We start from the raw sequence: 17,248 nt of genomic DNA, 5'->3' as shown, positions 1-17,248 counted from the left end.
GCAGATTGTGCGGTGAGTCTTGATGTTAACACACCATCGCTTATTAACGAAGATGCAGACTCCACCACCTTTAGTTTTACCGGACTTGCTTGTCCTGTCAGCCCGCAGGATGGTAAAGTTATCAAGACTGACCTCAGAGTCCGTGATAGTCCCGTCCAGCCAGGTTTCTGTCAGGGCGATGACACAGGCATCCCTGAAGGTCCTGTCAAACTGGCACTTGGCATGCAGCAGATCCATTTTGTTTCGGAGGGAGCGGACGTTTGCCAGAACGATGGTGGGGAGTGGGGGTCGGAATGGACGTTTCCTCAGCCTGGTACGTACCCCACCTCTCCTTCCCCGTTTTCTTGGTCGGAGTTCGCGTGGTAGGTTGACTTTTGGCTTCTGGAGGCAGTGCAAGGAGGAACGTAGTTGGAGAAGCTCATCCCAGCTAACAATTTTTGGTTCCCATAACTCAGAATGTTAGTTTATGGTTCCCAGAACGTTCTTTTTTATGGTAACCACCCAGCAACGTTCTGGGAACGTTATTTTATTGTTACATAAAAATAAAACCAAAAAAGAACGTTCCCCTAACGTAAGTATTTGGTTCCCAAAAAAATAACCAAAAAATAACATTAGGGGAACGTTCTGTGTTAACTGGGATCACGGCCATAGGTGAGTGGAACATAGTCGCTGATTCCTGGTCGTAAAGCCTCACAATTATCCAGTAGCCATATAATTAGCAATGTCAAAACAATAATCCTGCCCAGGTCAAGCTTTTTGCCTGAGCTGCTTAACATAAGGACACGAGACATGACGAAACACAACGGAAAAACAAACAAACAAAGGACTGACAGGCTGTGTCGTCGCAGCTGAGCATGCGCCGCGTCTAGCTCCGCGTCTAGCATTTATGAATACCTTTGTGAAGGTGAGATGCATGCACTGTATCTTAAAGTCACAGTTCACAACTTGTGTTGAGTACACATATATATTTTATACACAAGAAAAATATTTTATTAATGTTTAAATCTTAAAGGAATGGCTCACCCCTAAAACTTAAATTCAATCATTCTTTTTTTCTGCTGCTGTATTTTCTGCACTCTATGTGATGTCTCTACCAACACATTTAATGACGCAAATGGGTAGAAAAGTATAAAAATTCATGGCAATTGATTATGGGAATTGAAGTAAAGTACAGTAGTTTCTTGCAACTGCAGATACTCAGACATGTAGATTCTAAGTGTATTGAGCCCTGTTTGTATTAATAGCATGCAGCACACTGGTCTACAATGGGATTTGGCACCCAGAGTTAAATGCATTCAAGCATATACTGTCAACTTTAGAATTATGTTTGGTATGTTTTTGTAGGAGCCATATTTCATTTCTGTTTTCAGCCCACATACAACCATAGTTTTAATGTTTAGGCACACTGACCACAGCATTTTTTGTAGTGACATACTAATTGAACACATTTCATTTGCAAAGTCCCGTCACTGGGTCAATGAATCAAATGATAATGAATCTATATATACTCATTGAAACAATATCAAGGACAGTGCTAAAATGTAGATCATTAACACAGAGAAAAAGAAAACCATCAAATTTTTGCTGGATACACCACAAACTTACACTGCTACTAACTTTGAGGCATAAAGCCCAAAGCTTTTTAGCGCACACAGTCTAGTCTTAACTGAATAGTTTGACCCAGTCTGTAAACAAACATTATACTTGTCATTTTATGAATAGATATTATGAGCACTCTGGGTTTTATTTTCCTGACTTAATTAATATTGTATTGGTTATCGAAAATCAATCAAATATATTACAGGTAAATATAATACATCCAGTAGACTCTCAATAGTTCTCCTGCAATCAAAAGTCTCCTGCCTTCAAATCTGGTTGGAGAAAATTTGGTATACATTATTCAAACACATTTACCTAACAGTTAAAACAGGTACAGATCAAGTCAACCATAAGCTTGATCTGTATCTGTTTTAACTGTTAGGTAAATGTAAAAAACCTCTATGTTTTAAATAAGCAAAACACAACACTTGTTTAACTTGCACAGGATGGACCCAGGATTCCAGTGGCAATGAGGATCAGCTGATTACTCTGCAGCTCACACCCTGCGAGGCGAGCCCCACGGAGGGGCAAGTGGAGTAGGCGGAATCCACAGAGGGGCAAGTGGAGCAGGCGGAATCCACGGAGGGGCAAGTGGAGCAGGCGGAATCCACGGAGGGGCAAGTGGAGCAGGCGGAATCCACGGAGGGGCAAGTGGAGCAGGCGGAATCCACGGAGGGGCAAGTGGAGCAGGCGGAATCCACGGAGGGGCAAGTGGAGCAGGCGGAATCCACGGAGGGGCAAGTGGAGCAGGCGGAATCCACGGAGGGGCAAGTGGAGCAGGCGGAATCCACGGAGGGGCAAGTGGAGCAGGCGGAATCCACGGAGGGGCAAGTGGAGCAGGCGGAATCCACAGAGGGGCAAGTGGAGCAGGCGGAATCCACGGAGCGGCAAGTGGAGCAGGCGGAATCCACGGAGGGGCAAGTGAAGCAGGCGGAATCCACGGAGCGGCAAGTGGAGCAGGCGGAATCCACAGAGGGGCAAGTGGAGCAGGCGGAATCCACAGAGGGGCAAGTGGAGCAGGCGGAATCCACAGAGGGGCAAGTGGAGCAGGCGGAATCCACAGAGGGGCAAGTGGAGCAGGCGGAATCCACGGAGCGGCAAGTGGAGCAGGCGGAATCCACGGAGGGGCAAGTGGAGCAGGCGGAATCCACAGAGGGGCAAGTGGAGCAGGCGGAATCCACGGAGGGGCAAGTGGAGCAGGCGGAATCCACAGAGGGGCAAGTGGAGCAGGCGGAATCCACGGAGGGGCAAGTGGAGCAGGCGGAATCCACGGAGCGGCAAGGTAATTAGAACAAATTTAAAGAGTTACAAGTGTTTGACCCATGGGTTACCTTAACTTTACTTGACTTCCAGTGTTTTTCCCCCATAGAGCTTGATGCAGGTTAGGGCTCTTTTCAACGAAATGAACTCAAACACACCATGCTATAACTTTTTTGCTGTTTGATAAAGTAAAACTTACTAGGTGCAACTTTTTGAGCAATGTTACTGGGCAACGATTGTTCCTTGGGCACTTTCAAATGGCCAACACATTTAAAACATTCAAAATAATTGGGAATGTCAGTGTCCCATGAACACTTAACTTAACCATTCTCCCACCCCTTGCGTTCCCTGAACAAGTCAGCGCAGGATCAGTGCTTGTTGAAACAAATTAGGATTATCACAAACAGGATGGACATAAACGAGAAAATGAAACACGTGGAGTTAATGGAGCAACCTTAATTCAATCGCAATAAGAAGTACTTTACTTAAGTACCTATGGTACTGCCACACTTGTGATCTTCAAGAATTTTAAATAATAAGTTAAAGATTTATTTGGTGTATGAGTACTTTTCTTTCTCCAAACCCACAGCTGTCTTCACAAGGTCAGCCAGGGGCACAGTCGCAAGTCAAAAAAAAAAAAAAGTCAGGTATGTAAATAATGTTTGTCCGTCCTTCGGATGAGACGTTAAACTGAGGTCCTGACTCTCTGTGGTCATTAAAAATCCCGGTAACACTTTATTTTGATAGTCCGTTTGTTGAGACTTTACTAGTTATTAGTAGCCATTCAGTAGCTTGTCAACAATGCATCAGTTGACATTCAACAACGCTGTTTCAACAGACAAGTAACATACGTTCAACTGACTGCCTATAGACTAAAAGGTACGATTCACGTGTTAATCTACAGATTTTACAAAAAGTGCCTGTTGACTGTCAATATTATTTTGCAACAGGTTATTAACCAATTGGCGACTAACTTTCAATTGTCAACTAACTTTCTGTAGATTGAGTACCAACAACTCAAGATCAATCTGTCAGTTAAATGTCAACAGTCATTTCAGCATATGAAGTATATGATACTGTATATCCTACTCAAGGGGTCTCATATGCATCAAATTAATGATTATTTTAGCTGATTTAAAACTGTTTTTAAAAAAGTGTTAACCATTTGTAGATAATCTGTTGATAGTCAACTAAAGATTAGATCTGTTGCTTGTCAACAAATAAATTGTTTATGATCAGTAGACTATTAATAGACATTATCCACTAAGTGTTAGTAGATACATTTAGGATTATCTAATTAAAGTGAAAAACAGTTTATATCAGTAGAAAGTCTATAACCTATCAACAGATTAATATCCCAGCTAGCAGGGAACGTTCTCAGAACTTTCGCTAACATTCCCTACAAGTTTGGTTAATGTTCTAAAGAAAACATTTGAATGTAATGTTTACCGAACATTTTAAGGATGTTTTCTCATTTAAAAAAATGTTCCTATAACGTTATATGAAAACTAAGATATAACATTTTAACTGCAACATTCAAAAGATGTTTTGGGAATGTTTCTGAAATAACAAGTTGTACTATGATCTCAAAATATCATTGTCCCTATGTTTCATTATAACAAAAGAAGAACGTTCTCTCTGTCACGTTAGGAAAACGTTTTGAGGATATCATTGAGAGATGAGATGTTGAATGTTCTTTATAAAACGTTATTTTAATGTGACGAGTTAACAAAATTATAACATTTTATTTGCAACATTTTGAGAATATTTTGGGAATGTTGTTAAAGTTAAAGTTTGTACAATGATCTCAATATAACATTGTCCCAATGTTTCATAAAAACAAAAGAAGAACATTCTCTCTGTCACATTTGTAGAATATTTTGAGGATATCATTGAGAGATGAGATGTTGAATGTTCTTTATAAAACGTTCTTCTAATGTGACGAGTTAACACAATTAGAACATTTTACTTGCAACATTTTGAGCATATTTTGGGAATGTTGTTAAAGTTAAAGTTTGTACAATGATCTCAAAATAACGTTGTCTTAATGTTTTGTCATAACAAAAGAAGAACGTTCTCTCTGTCACGTTAGGAAAATGTTTTGAGGATATCATTGAGAGATGAGATGTTTATTGTTCTTTATAAAACGTTCTTCTAATGTGACGAGTTAACACAATTAGAACATTCTACTTGCAACATTTTGAGGATATTTTGGGAATGTTATTAAAGTTAAAGTTTGTACAATGATCTCAATATAACATTGTCCCAATGTTTCATAAAAACAAAAGAAGAACATTCTCTCTGTCACATTAGGAAAATGTTTTGAGGATATCATTGAGAGATGAGAGGTTGAATGTTCTTTATAAAACGTTATTTTAATGTGACGAGTTAACACAATTAGAACATTTTACTTGCAACATTTTGAGCATATTTTGGGAATGTTGTTAAAGTTAAAGTTTGTACAATGATCTCAAAATAACGTTGTCTTAATGTTTTGTCATAACAAAAGAAGAACGTTCTCTCTGTCACGTTAGGAAAATGTTTTGAGGATATCATTGAGAGATGAGATGTTTATTGTTCTTTATAAAACGTTCTTCTAATGTGACGAGTTAACACAATTAGAACATTCTACTTGCAACATTTTGAGGATATTTTGGGAATGTTATTAAAGTTAAAGTTTGTACAATGATCTCAATATAACATTGTCCCAATGTTTCATAAAAACAAAAGAAGAACATTCTCTCTGTCACATTAGGAAAATGTTTTGAGGATATCATTGAGAGATGAGAGGTTGAATGTTCTTTATAAAACGTTCTTTTAATGTGACGAGTTAACACTATTAGAACATTTTACTTGCAACATTTTGAGCATATTTTGGGAATGTTGTTAATGTTAAAGTTTGTACAATAATCTCAAAATAACGTTGTCTTAATGTTTTGTCATAACAAAAGAAGAACGTTCTCTCTGTCACGTTAGGAAAATGTTTTGAGGATATCATTGAGAGATGAGATGTTTATTGTTCTTTATAAAATGTTCTTCTAATGTGACGAGTTAACACAATTAGAACATTCTACTTGCAACATTTTGAGCATATTTTGGGAATGTTGTTAAAGTTAAAGTTTGGACAATGATCTTAAAATAACATTGTCCCAATGTTTCATGATAACAAAAGAAGAGCATTCTACTTGCAACATTTTGAGGATATTTTGGGAATGTTATTGAAGTTAAAGTTTGTACAATGATCTCAATATAACATTGTCCCAATGTTTCATAAAACCAAAAGAAGAACATTCTCTCTGTCACATTAGGAAAATGTTTTGAGGATATCATTGAGAGATGAGAGGTTGAATGTTCTTTATAAAACGTTATTTTAATGTGACGAGTTAACACTATTAGAACATTTTACTTGCAACATTTTGAGCATATTTTGGGAATGTTGTTAATGTTAAAGTTTGTACAATAATCTCAAAATAACGTTGTCTTAATGTTTTGTCATAACAAAAGAAGAACGTTCTCTCTGTCACGTTAGGAAAATGTTTTGAGGATATCATTGAGAGATGAGATGTTTATTGTTCTTTATAAAACGTTCTTTTAATGTGACGAGTTAACACAATTAGAACATTTTACTTGCAACATTTTGAGCATATTTTGGGAATGTTGCTAAAGTTAAAGTTTGTACAATGATCTCAATATAACATTGTCCCAATGTTTTGTCATAACAAAAGAAGAACATTCTCTCTGTCACATTAGGAAAATGTTTTGAGGATATCATTGAGAGATGAGATGTTGAATGTTCTTTATAAAACGTTCTTGTAATGTTATGTGTTAACACAATTAGAACATTTTAATTGCAACATTTTAAGGATGTTTTGAGGATGTTGTTGAGATAACAGATTATATAATGTTCTCAGTAAAACATTGGCACAATGTTCCATAAAAACAGAGGAGGAACATTATCAAATCAACGTTCGTAAAATGTTTTGAGGATATCACTGAGACCTGAGATGATGAGTGTTTTTAAAAAAAATTCTTGTAATGTGACGTGTTAACAAAACTAGAACATTTTAAATGTAACATTTAGCAATCAAACTACACAATTATTGTTAAATTGAGCTTGCTGGTCAGACAGCAGGCCAACAGGGTTCACGATGGAACATATGGTGCATTTAAGTCCTCCTGGGAAGTTTGTATTCATGAGGTTTTACAATTTTGTTTAATGTTTTAAATTAATGAAGCCACTGTAAACTTTATCATCACATATTATACTGTTACATATTAATGCTATCATATTTTGTGCAGGCATTAGCTTACTTCATTGTCACTGCTAAATACCTAAGTATAGTGGTATCCCACAATGTTTCCCTGACACACCCCTAACTCTTCAAGATCAGGGTTAAAGAAAATCCTGAGCTTCCTACTCATATTCTCATCATTGTGGTGGCGTTCAACTTGTAAATACGATCTTTATGACATGACTTGAATGCACCAATAGCTCTAGCTTAATTAGGGACAATCCATACAAACACTCTTTGCTAAAATACATTACAGACTGTCACAGTAAGAAGTTATTCGTCCTGTATCAACGCTAAAGGCCTAACCACTGCAGTCAACACCTTGGAGTATCCATGCTGTTAAATAAAAGTCTGTAGACAAGGGTTAGGGTTAGGGTTAACCTTAACCCTTAATTTCTAACCCAGACCCGGTTTCACAGAGTTTAGATTAAGCCAGGATTAGGCCTTAGTGCATTTAATTAGCTTTTAAAAATGTGCCTTAGAAAAAAGAAAAAGAAACATTACTGGTGTGCATCTTGAGACAAAACAATGGCACTGACATATTTTAAGATATGTCAGTGCAAGTTGCTTTCAGGTAAAACAGCTCAAACGTGCATTTTTGTCTGGGACTACAGGCTTAAACCTTGCCTGTGAAACCCGGGGTATATGTTGCAACTTGTATAGAATTATGCCAATGTTACCAAAGTGTTGTGTTGGACAGAGGATTTACCCTAAACCAACAGGTTGTGTAACTGTGCCACACAGGGTGAAAAGCAAGTTGACATTATTAGGCATAAGAGTGTTTCTAAAGGAAAGGTCAATATTTTGTTAAAGTGCAAAAGGATCATTATGGGTCACATGAATGTAACTCTAATGTTACCATGATACCAATCCATTAGTTTTTCATGTAGGTAGGTATACAGAATTGTATATGAATAGCCTACATATGCAATGTTTGCTCTGTTTAATATATAATATGTTTGCTCTTTTAAACTGCTGTTTGGCAGAGCAGTGGTAAATATATGTTGTTATACATGGTATATATTATTTGTGTAATTTATTATTATTATTTATATGTTATTGTAAGTTTATTTTTTTTTTATCATGCACTGCAATGAAGACACCATTTAACCAATTGATTAAATATAACAGCCAGCTTACAAATACAACTAAATAAATAGCCGTGCACATTTTTTTCATATTCTTTCTTTTAAAACATGTAATCTTTTCCTGTAATTGCAATGTTACCACATTATTGGCTGTCTCTTCGAGTTGTTTTGAGCATGATTGGCTATTCAGACTGTCATCCAGGAATCTGGCCAATGGCAGCTATGCGCGCCTTTTACTGGTCAAGTTTGAAGTTTGAATATTCGTCTGTTAGAGTGAGAGTGTGTGTGTGTGTGCGCGCTGCTGCTGCTCGGGAGGATCTTCAGTACTAGCCTCCTTCGGTTCTGTGGCTTTTACATTGTTTAAAACATGGATTATTTTGCATCGTACTGTTACATTTTTATTTTGAGCGAGTTGCGGGATGTAAATGGACAACGAATTTTAACAACGTAGCCTACGTGTAACGGACATATTGCAATCTGCGGAAGGTAAATAACTTTATTTTATATAAAAATACATTCTGCTACATCAAAATATAGTGTGTTAAATTGAGAAGCTAATTTTAAATGCGACTAGAGCAATATCGATATTATGTCAATGTTTCAGGCTGCATGTGTAACGTTAGGCTAAATATTGTCAGCTAAGTTAGACTATGCTGAGGTTTATTTATATTTATTTTTATCAAAAACTGAGCTTTACAATGAGTGAACTGAGAACATTGTGTCTTTATACAGAGAGGAACTCGAACCACACTATGAAAACTAGGCTTTTGAATGATCGCGGGATATCGGCCTAACGTTACCGTCAAAATGATGAGTCATCATCATAATATGTTTTTGAGCTGGTGAGTAAAAAATTTGCAAGCTTTTTATGTCTCTTTTAGTAAGTAAATACAAATAGCTAATAATATTGCTGTATGTGTGTGTTTCCCATTATCCAGGAATTTTGGGAATAAATTATCCAGCCACATGATCTTCAGTTGCGGTGAGTATTGTCATAGTAAAATACACGTGAAATAGAGGCAGAACATGTAAACTCTGCTCAAAGGCACACTGGTCCAAACCCTCCAGTCAAAATTGTACCTGTCTTCTTGATATGATTTTTTATGGGCCTAGCTGACCCAAACATAAATGTCCTTTCAAAATGAAATTATTTTCAAACCTGTATGACTTCTGTGAAACACAAGAATGTTGGGAATAAAACAACATTGGAACCCATTTTATGGAAACAAATGTTCCCAATGTTTCATGATAACAAAAGAAGAACATTCTACTTGCAACATTTTGAGCATATTTTGGGAATGTTGCTAAAGTTAAAGTTGTACAATGATCTCAATATAACATTGTCCCAATGTTTCATGATAACAAAAGAAGAACATTCTCTCTGTCACGTTAGGGAAATGTTTTGAAGATATCATTGAGAGATGAGATGTTGAATGTTCTTCATAAAACGTTCTTCTAATGTGACAAGTTAACACAATTAGAACATTTTACTTGCAACATTTTGAAAAAATAAAATAAAATAAACCTCAGCATAGGAGCTTTACAATGAGGGAACTGAGAACATTGTGTCTTTATACATAACATAAATGTCCTTTCAAAATGAAATTATTTTCAAACCTGTATGACTTACTTCTCTGAAACACAAGAATGTTGGGAATTAAACAACATTGGAACCCATTTTATGAAAAAAAAAAAAAAAAACAGTGAAGTCATTTCTCAAGATATCTTAATTAAGGTTATACAAAATAAATTCATACAGTTTTGGAACAACATGGAGTACCGGTAAATAACGATAGAGAGTCTATTTTTTGGATGAGCTGTTCTTTTTAGGACATGTTCCCAGGGTCCTTTGCTAAATTAACCATGGTTTTTATTATAGTAAAGTGTAGAAACAATATTTTTATGGTGGATTGATTACAATAATTTATTACCATTTAGTTAGTGTTGCAAAACCATGGTTAATGTTAGTAAGGGTTCTCCAGATTTATATAGCCTAACACTTAAGGAAAACATAAAAAATGGTCCTATGTCACCCAGATCAATAGTCTGTTAACACACATTAACACACTTTTTACATTTTCTTAAGATCAAGCATTGGACCAATGTTTACGGAGCAGAACAGGCACCAACAGAGAAACAAGTCCATCACTAGTAAGTATCCACTGCATTTTATAAAACCGTAGTCAATTTTAAACGCACAATGCACTCCAAAATAAAAATGATCTATTTTTTTCTGCCTCGTGCCAGATTTATATCTGTCCCAGATTTATATCTGACTTTCTTTCCACAGAGATTTTTAGAAAAATTATCATTAAAGAGAATCATATAAAGAGAAATGTGGGAGGAGCTTGAATTTATTGCCTAGCCCTGTTTGTTTGAACCGCGAGAGCCGTCAAAGCTTATGCTACTCCTATGTCATGCACCGACAAGAGCCTTTTATAGTCAACATGTCGGACGCAAGCAACTTGCAGTTTTGCCCCCACCAACAACGCATAGTATTGCATACAACGGTGCGTCGCGTATCAAAAACTGGGACGACACATTTTTCTACTCATAGACGCATATGGCGGCCGAAGTGTAGTGATGCGTAGCCTTGCAGGCTCATATGCGTATCGATGCGTTGACTAACTCTTTGGGCGTAATTTGACTTGCATATGGCTGTCTGCTGGAAGCTAGTTATTTAAGTCGATAAAATTATAAATATGGTAGGGCTGGGGGAATTAACACGTTAATCTTCGCGATTAATTTGAGATGCTTAACGAGTTTATAAAAAAAATGCAATTAACGCAGCACTTTTTTTGCCTCATTTTAATGACTTCCTGTTGCGGAAAAGGCTGCAAAATATGCCGTCCCGCCCCTCCGTGTTTGGCGATCAGGTTTTATTCTCGCGCAGCTTTCATGACCGGGTCTTTTCCGCTCCGCGCTCTCCATTCCGTGTGTGTGTGTCGGCGCACTGACACACACACACAACACTGAGCAAACATTGAGCTCTTTGCTCAATGTTCTGCTCCGTGTTTGCGCTGCGCGTTCTGCTCTGTCGTTAACGGCCCAAACGCTCCAATCATGTACCGATCATGCACTGGAAAAGCAAAGTCAAATAACGTGAAATTTCTCAGTAGTAGACTTCTGTGAAATAGCCCTACTGAGCTGGTATAGTCATGCTGACAACAATGGTAAAATTACCTGCTCTGATCACATGCTCTTGTAATAATAGCTTTGTAGGACTATGTTTTATTTTGATAATTAGAAAAAAATATATAATAATAAATTGTTAAATTTATTATGTTGATTGATTATTGAAAATAATAATATATTGATATATTGATGTTTAATATTATTTTAATACAGGGCTATTTTCTGTTCCTTTTTTTCCTTTTTGTTGTTTAATTAGGTTATTCTAAGTTTAAATATTGATGATTACAAGCTTGGGGGAAATGCAATTAATTGCATGTAATTACAGCAAATTGTGTAATTAATCAGTTACTTTTTTTAATCGATTCCCAGCCCTAAAATATAAAATATGGATATGTTTCTTACACAAACGCATCACTTCGCTTCACCTTTCGCCTTTATTAACCTGCCAGAGCCGTGTGGAGTACTTTTATCATGGATGGATGCATTTTTATGGACTTGTCAAAAAAATCCCACAGGGAGCTACAGAATAAGAAATCTTTGAAGTCCACTTTTTTACTGTCTGTTTCCATCAGTAAAATTACAGTTGTTTTTTTTCTCTCAGAATTGTGAGGCAAGAACACACAATTGCAAGAAAATATCAGAATTGTGAGCTGTCTTTTTTACTCCCCTCAGAATTCACCCTTCGAGGGAGTTTGATTGACAGGTATTTTTTACATTTTTATTTTACCAAAAATATTTTTTTCTAAAAAAATTACACAAATTAAACGTTGAGACTTTGTTTCAACTTTCATATCAAAAGTAACCTGCTCTGTCTTGTCTCTGCGTTTAAACGTTTCAGCGTTTTTTCTGTGATCCGCAATGTATTTTTCATTGCGTGACAACATGATGTGTGGCGTGAGAGCGCCATGGCTTGTTGGACATAGCAACAGTAACTAAAGGGGGCGGGTCTTTGCAAATTGCATTAACCATGGCTGCCTGTTAATTATCACTGGACTACTTCGCTCTCGCATCTCCCAAAAGTATATATATTTTTTTTTTCTTGATTCCATTTGAATGGTTTAATTAAATTGCTATAACCAATTATTTAAAATGTAATGATTTAAGCAAAACGTTCTTCAAAGGTTAAACCAAACTTTTATTTGACGGATTGCCGTGTAGACCTTTGAGTTTCTCTGTGTTTTATGATATGATGATAGTTTTTCTCAAATGAAGCTAAAATGCTGCTGAAGTGACTCTCAGAGCGGCTGTGTTGATGAAGTGCATTAATGTTCTCATATAGAAACGACAGCAAAAAAAAATAAGCCAGAATTGCTTTTTTTTCTCAGGTTTTACTAATTTATCCTGTGATTCTGACTTTCAAACGGCCAATTGCGAGTTTATATCTCGCACTTCTGAGAAAAAAAAGTTTGAATTGTGATTCGCAATTACCTTTTTTAAAAATTGTATTCCATGGCGGAAACAAGCTTTCATATGCACAGACAGTAGCTCACATTTAACATGCAGATTGTGCGCACACAGAAACCTACTGAAGCACAAAAAGTTAGTGTCAACACTGTCCTGTGATTTCTCAATAAGAAACAGAAGTTATAGCATATTTTTCTTTCTGCTTTTGAAGTAACTAAAACTTACAGCTTAGCTAATAGCAAAGAGACGATTCACAGGTATGATTAAATCACACTAGAAATTTTTCTATCTCAAATGCAGTACTACTTTATCTGTATCTGATTTAAAACAAGCAGAAATCTGTAAGAAATGTAACAATCCATAGACAATATAACTGATGTAAATGAGCTGTTACATCAGAGCAAAAGCATTGTGGGCAGTGCTGTGACATGCTGCAGCTGTGCTCAAGGCTACCTGAGTTCGAGGTTCACACTTCTCAAGCCAAGTTTGTAGTTTGTTAAAATAATTTAGCCTCTAGTTGTGTTATTAAAGGGATACTCCACTTTTTTTGGAAATAGGCTCATTTTACAACTCCCCCAGAGTTAAACAGTTGAGTTTTACCGTTTTCGAATCCATTCAGCCGAGTTTCTGATATTTGGAAGAATATCAGTATTGAGACAGTATATATTTTTTCCTACTATGGAAGTCAATGAGACCAGAAACTATGGAAGTCAATGAGACCAGAAACTGTCTGGTTACTGACATTCTTCTAAATATCAGAAACTCGGCTGAATGGATTAGAAAACGGTAAAACTCAACTGTTTAACTCTGGGGGAGTTATAAAATGAGCCTATTTCCAAAAAAAGTGGAGTATCCCTTTAACATGTATATAATGGATTAAGTATATGTTTTAAATTACAGAAACAAAATAGATACTCATAAGGTATCATATTTATACTTTTAAATAAACTAATCTAATTAATTTCTGATTAATAATTAGGCTGGCTAATTTTGAAAGTTTTCAAAGTCAATATTGCTTGTGATCTTAATATGTAATATGTATTTGTATTATTTTTGTTTACACTGTTGCATGATCTTCTTTTATAGGCTATGAGGAAAAACTCTACCATGCACACTGAGAATGGAGCTCAATTCTGCTAACTGGGATAGCAGCTGAAAAAGAAGAAGAGAAGAACAGTAGAACACCTATTAATGCAGATGACTTTATTCTTTTTCTGCAAGAACCAAGACAACCAAAGACTGATGATGAGCGCTCTGAGCAAACAGCAGTCAAGACGTGTGATTGCACATTGGACTTTACTGAGTTCTTCATTTAATGTTGGGCATCTACTGTACGCAGAACTTCTAATAATTTATGTGAATGCCATTCATAAACCTGTTAGATTTTTGTTTTATTTTAGAGATTAATAAAATTGTATGTTTTAACAAGCTAAGCATTTTTTATGTTTAAGAGAACATTTTGGGAACAAAAATAAAACTTCCCACTAAAAAATTTATAAGAATGTTAAGTAGTATTTTTAAGAGTATTTTTAGAGAATGTTATCCTAACTTTTAGAAGAACGTTCTAAGAATAAAAATAAAACTTCCTGCTAAAAACTTTATAAGAATAAAGGGATAATGTCCTAAAAATGTTATGATTAAACATTTATAGAAGGTCATCATCACGAAACATTTTTAGAGTGTTCTTAGAGAATGTTATTCTACCTTTTAGGAGAAATAATGTTCTAACAATATTATTATTAAACATTTTTATAATGTTGTAAAAAAAAATGTTATCTGAACTTTTAAAAGAACATTCTGGGAACAAAAATAAAAACACCCCCTGAAAACTTTCTAAGAACGTTAGAGAATAATGTTGTAAGAATGGTACACCTAAACATTTTAATAATGTTTTTAAATAATGTTATCCGAACATTTAAAAGAACATTCTGGGAACAAAAATAAAACTATCCGCTTACAACATTATAAGAACGTTAGAGAATAATGTTATAAGAATGTTATTACTAAACATTTTAATAATGTTTTTAGAAAATGTTCTCTAAACATTTAAAAAAACATTCTGGGAACAAAAATAAAATTACCCGCTGAAAACGTTCTATGAACATTAGAGAATAATGTTATAAGAACGTTATTACTAAACATTTTAATAATGTTTTTAAAAAAATGTTATCCGAACATTTATAAGAACATTCTGGGAACAAAAATAAAACTACACGCTAAAAACATTATAAGAACGTCAGAGAATAATGTTATAAAAATGTTACTACTAAACATTTTAATAATGTTTTTAGAAAATGTTCTCTAAACATTTAAAAAAACATTCTGGGAACACAAATAAAACTAGCCGCTGAAAACGTTCTGAGAAAATTAGAGAATAATGTTAAAAGAATGTTACTACTAAACATTTTAATAATGTTTTTAAAGAATGTTCTCCAAACTTTTAAAAGAACATTCTGGGAACAAAACTAAAACTAGCCGCTGAAAACTTTCTAAGAACGTTAGAGAATAATGTTAAAAGAATGTTACTACTAAACATTTTAATAATGTTTTTAAAGAATGTTCTCCAAACTTTTAAAAGAACATTCTGGGAACAAAACTAAAACTAGCCGCTGAAAACTTTCTAAGAACGTTAGAGAATAATGTTAAAAGAATGTTACTACTAAACATTTTAATAATGTTTTTAAAGAATGTTCTCCAAACTTTTAAAAGAACATTCTGAGGACAAAACTAAAACTAGCCGCTGAAAACATTTATAGAACAATACATGCTAATGTTCTTAGAACATTTTTAGAACAAAAAATTTCTAGCTGGGATATTGTTTATGATCAGTTGACTATTAATAGACATTATCCACTAAGTGTTAGTAGATATCTTTTAGGACTATCTAATTAAAGTGAAAAACAGTTTATATCAGTAGAAAGTCTATAACCTATCAACAGATTGAAAACATACTTTTTTGTACATTTGGATAGATGCTGAAACGTATCTGCAACGTAGAATTATTACGAATTCACAGCTACAAAACGTTTACGAATCATCTTAATAGCATAAAAAGCTCTCTGTGCCTTGTCTCTCAAGAGAAATATCCAAATTGACATCCCAATCAGAATCTGGCTAAAAATAATCAAAACAGTAATCGAGCCCATCGCGCTGTACGGGTGTGAAGTCTGGGGTCCACTCACAGACCAAGAGTTCACTAAATGGGACAAACACCCAATAGAGACTCTGCAGACCGAGCTGTGCAAAATCCTGCTACGAGTTCAGCGCAAAACCCCAAATAATGCCTGTAGAGCAGAACTAGCGCAATACCCCTTGTGATAACCATTCAAAAAAGAGCCATTAAATTCCATGCCCACTTAAAAAATAGCGATGAACAGACCCTCCATCACAAAGCCCTGAGCCACCAAGAGCTGAAGCCAGAGAGAAACGCCCTAGGCCGACTGGTCTTAGAGCTGACGTCACACACTGACCATAAAAACACAGCCAGACCAAACCAAATCATTAAAACACAAAAAGAAAAATACCTCAAACATTGGACAGAAGCAACAGACAAACAGAGTAAACTGGAATGCTATTTGGCCCTAAACAGAAGATATGAATTGGCAGGATACCTGAGTGAAGTGTGCGACCCTAAACTGAGGAGAGTGCTGAGCATGTACAGACTCAGTGACCACAGTCTGAGCATAGAGACGGGCAGACACAGGCAGAGCTGGCTGCCGAGGGAGGAGCGACTGTGCCCTCACTGCTCAGAGAATCAAGTGGAAACAGAGCTACACTTTTTGACTTCCTGCCCCAATTATATAGATATTAGGGACACTTTCTATCCCCTTTTCACAGCCCACCAGAAAGACTTCCATCTGAAATAAAATCTGGACAAACTCCCACTCCTGCTTGGAGAGAGCCCAGCGAGCTCAGCCCTGGCTGCCCGGTATGTGAGGTCCTGTCACGACCAAAGAGCCTCCAGCAGCACAGAGCTACCAACTGTAGAAATATTGAAAGATTAGACATTTTAACTGCTATGTTTATTTTCATGTAATTTTGATCTTTTTATTATTATTTATTTATTTATTTTTTATTATATAGTGTTATGAATGCTTTGGCAATGTAAAGTTTTTTTCACCATGCCAATAAAGCTATTTGAATCTTGAATCTTGAATCTACTATGTCTGACTTCAAAGAAATTGATGGCAAAATTTTGGAAGAAACTGTACAGCACCTTAAAACATCAACCTGCGCTCTTGACACTCTTCCCACATCATTTTTCAAAAGTGTGTTAAACAGTTTAGAAGCAGATCTTCTAGAAGTGGTAAATGCTTCACTTCTCTCTGGGAGTTTTCCAAACTCCCTGAAAACTGCAGTTATCATAGCCTGGTAATACCAGACTCTGCTACTTCGCTTTGCTTTGTAGATAGAGTCTGGAATGGCATAATAGAGAAGTGTTTTCTCTCTTGCTAGGGGGCGCTTGTCTGA

At 35.8% G+C, this 17,248-nt stretch overlaps 1 protein-coding gene and 1 long non-coding RNA gene across 7 annotated transcripts in view; one reads left to right on the top strand and one right to left on the bottom strand.

Annotated features, from left to right (window-relative positions):
- LOC311295678 (uncharacterized protein) overlaps nt 1-17,248 on the bottom strand; it is a 317,448-nt gene that overhangs the window by 139,684 nt on the left and 160,516 nt on the right. The gene's annotated exons all lie outside the window — the stretch shown is intronic.
- LOC311295680 lies at nt 7,744-14,206 on the top strand. Of its 4 annotated transcripts, none has more exons than XR_014628363.1 (6): nt 7,744-8,725; nt 8,972-9,081; nt 9,178-9,221; nt 10,326-10,390; nt 11,976-12,077; nt 13,865-14,206. It is a non-coding gene; the product is annotated as an uncharacterized lncRNA (long non-coding RNA). The 4 variants fall into 4 exon arrangements; XR_014628364.1 differs by having other exon boundaries at nt 7,750-8,725; nt 12,047-12,077; XR_014628366.1 differs by lacking the exons at nt 11,976-12,077; nt 13,865-14,206 and adding an exon at nt 11,824-11,848 and having other exon boundaries at nt 7,753-8,725.

Source organism: Rutilus rutilus (assembly GCF_951802725.1).
Source record: "Rutilus rutilus genome assembly, chromosome: 8".
In the NCBI taxonomy this organism is placed as follows: domain Eukaryota; kingdom Metazoa; phylum Chordata; class Actinopteri; order Cypriniformes; family Leuciscidae; genus Rutilus; species Rutilus rutilus.
Note: the sequence above shows the minus strand (reverse complement) of the source record. Positions and strands in the feature narration are given on the sequence as shown.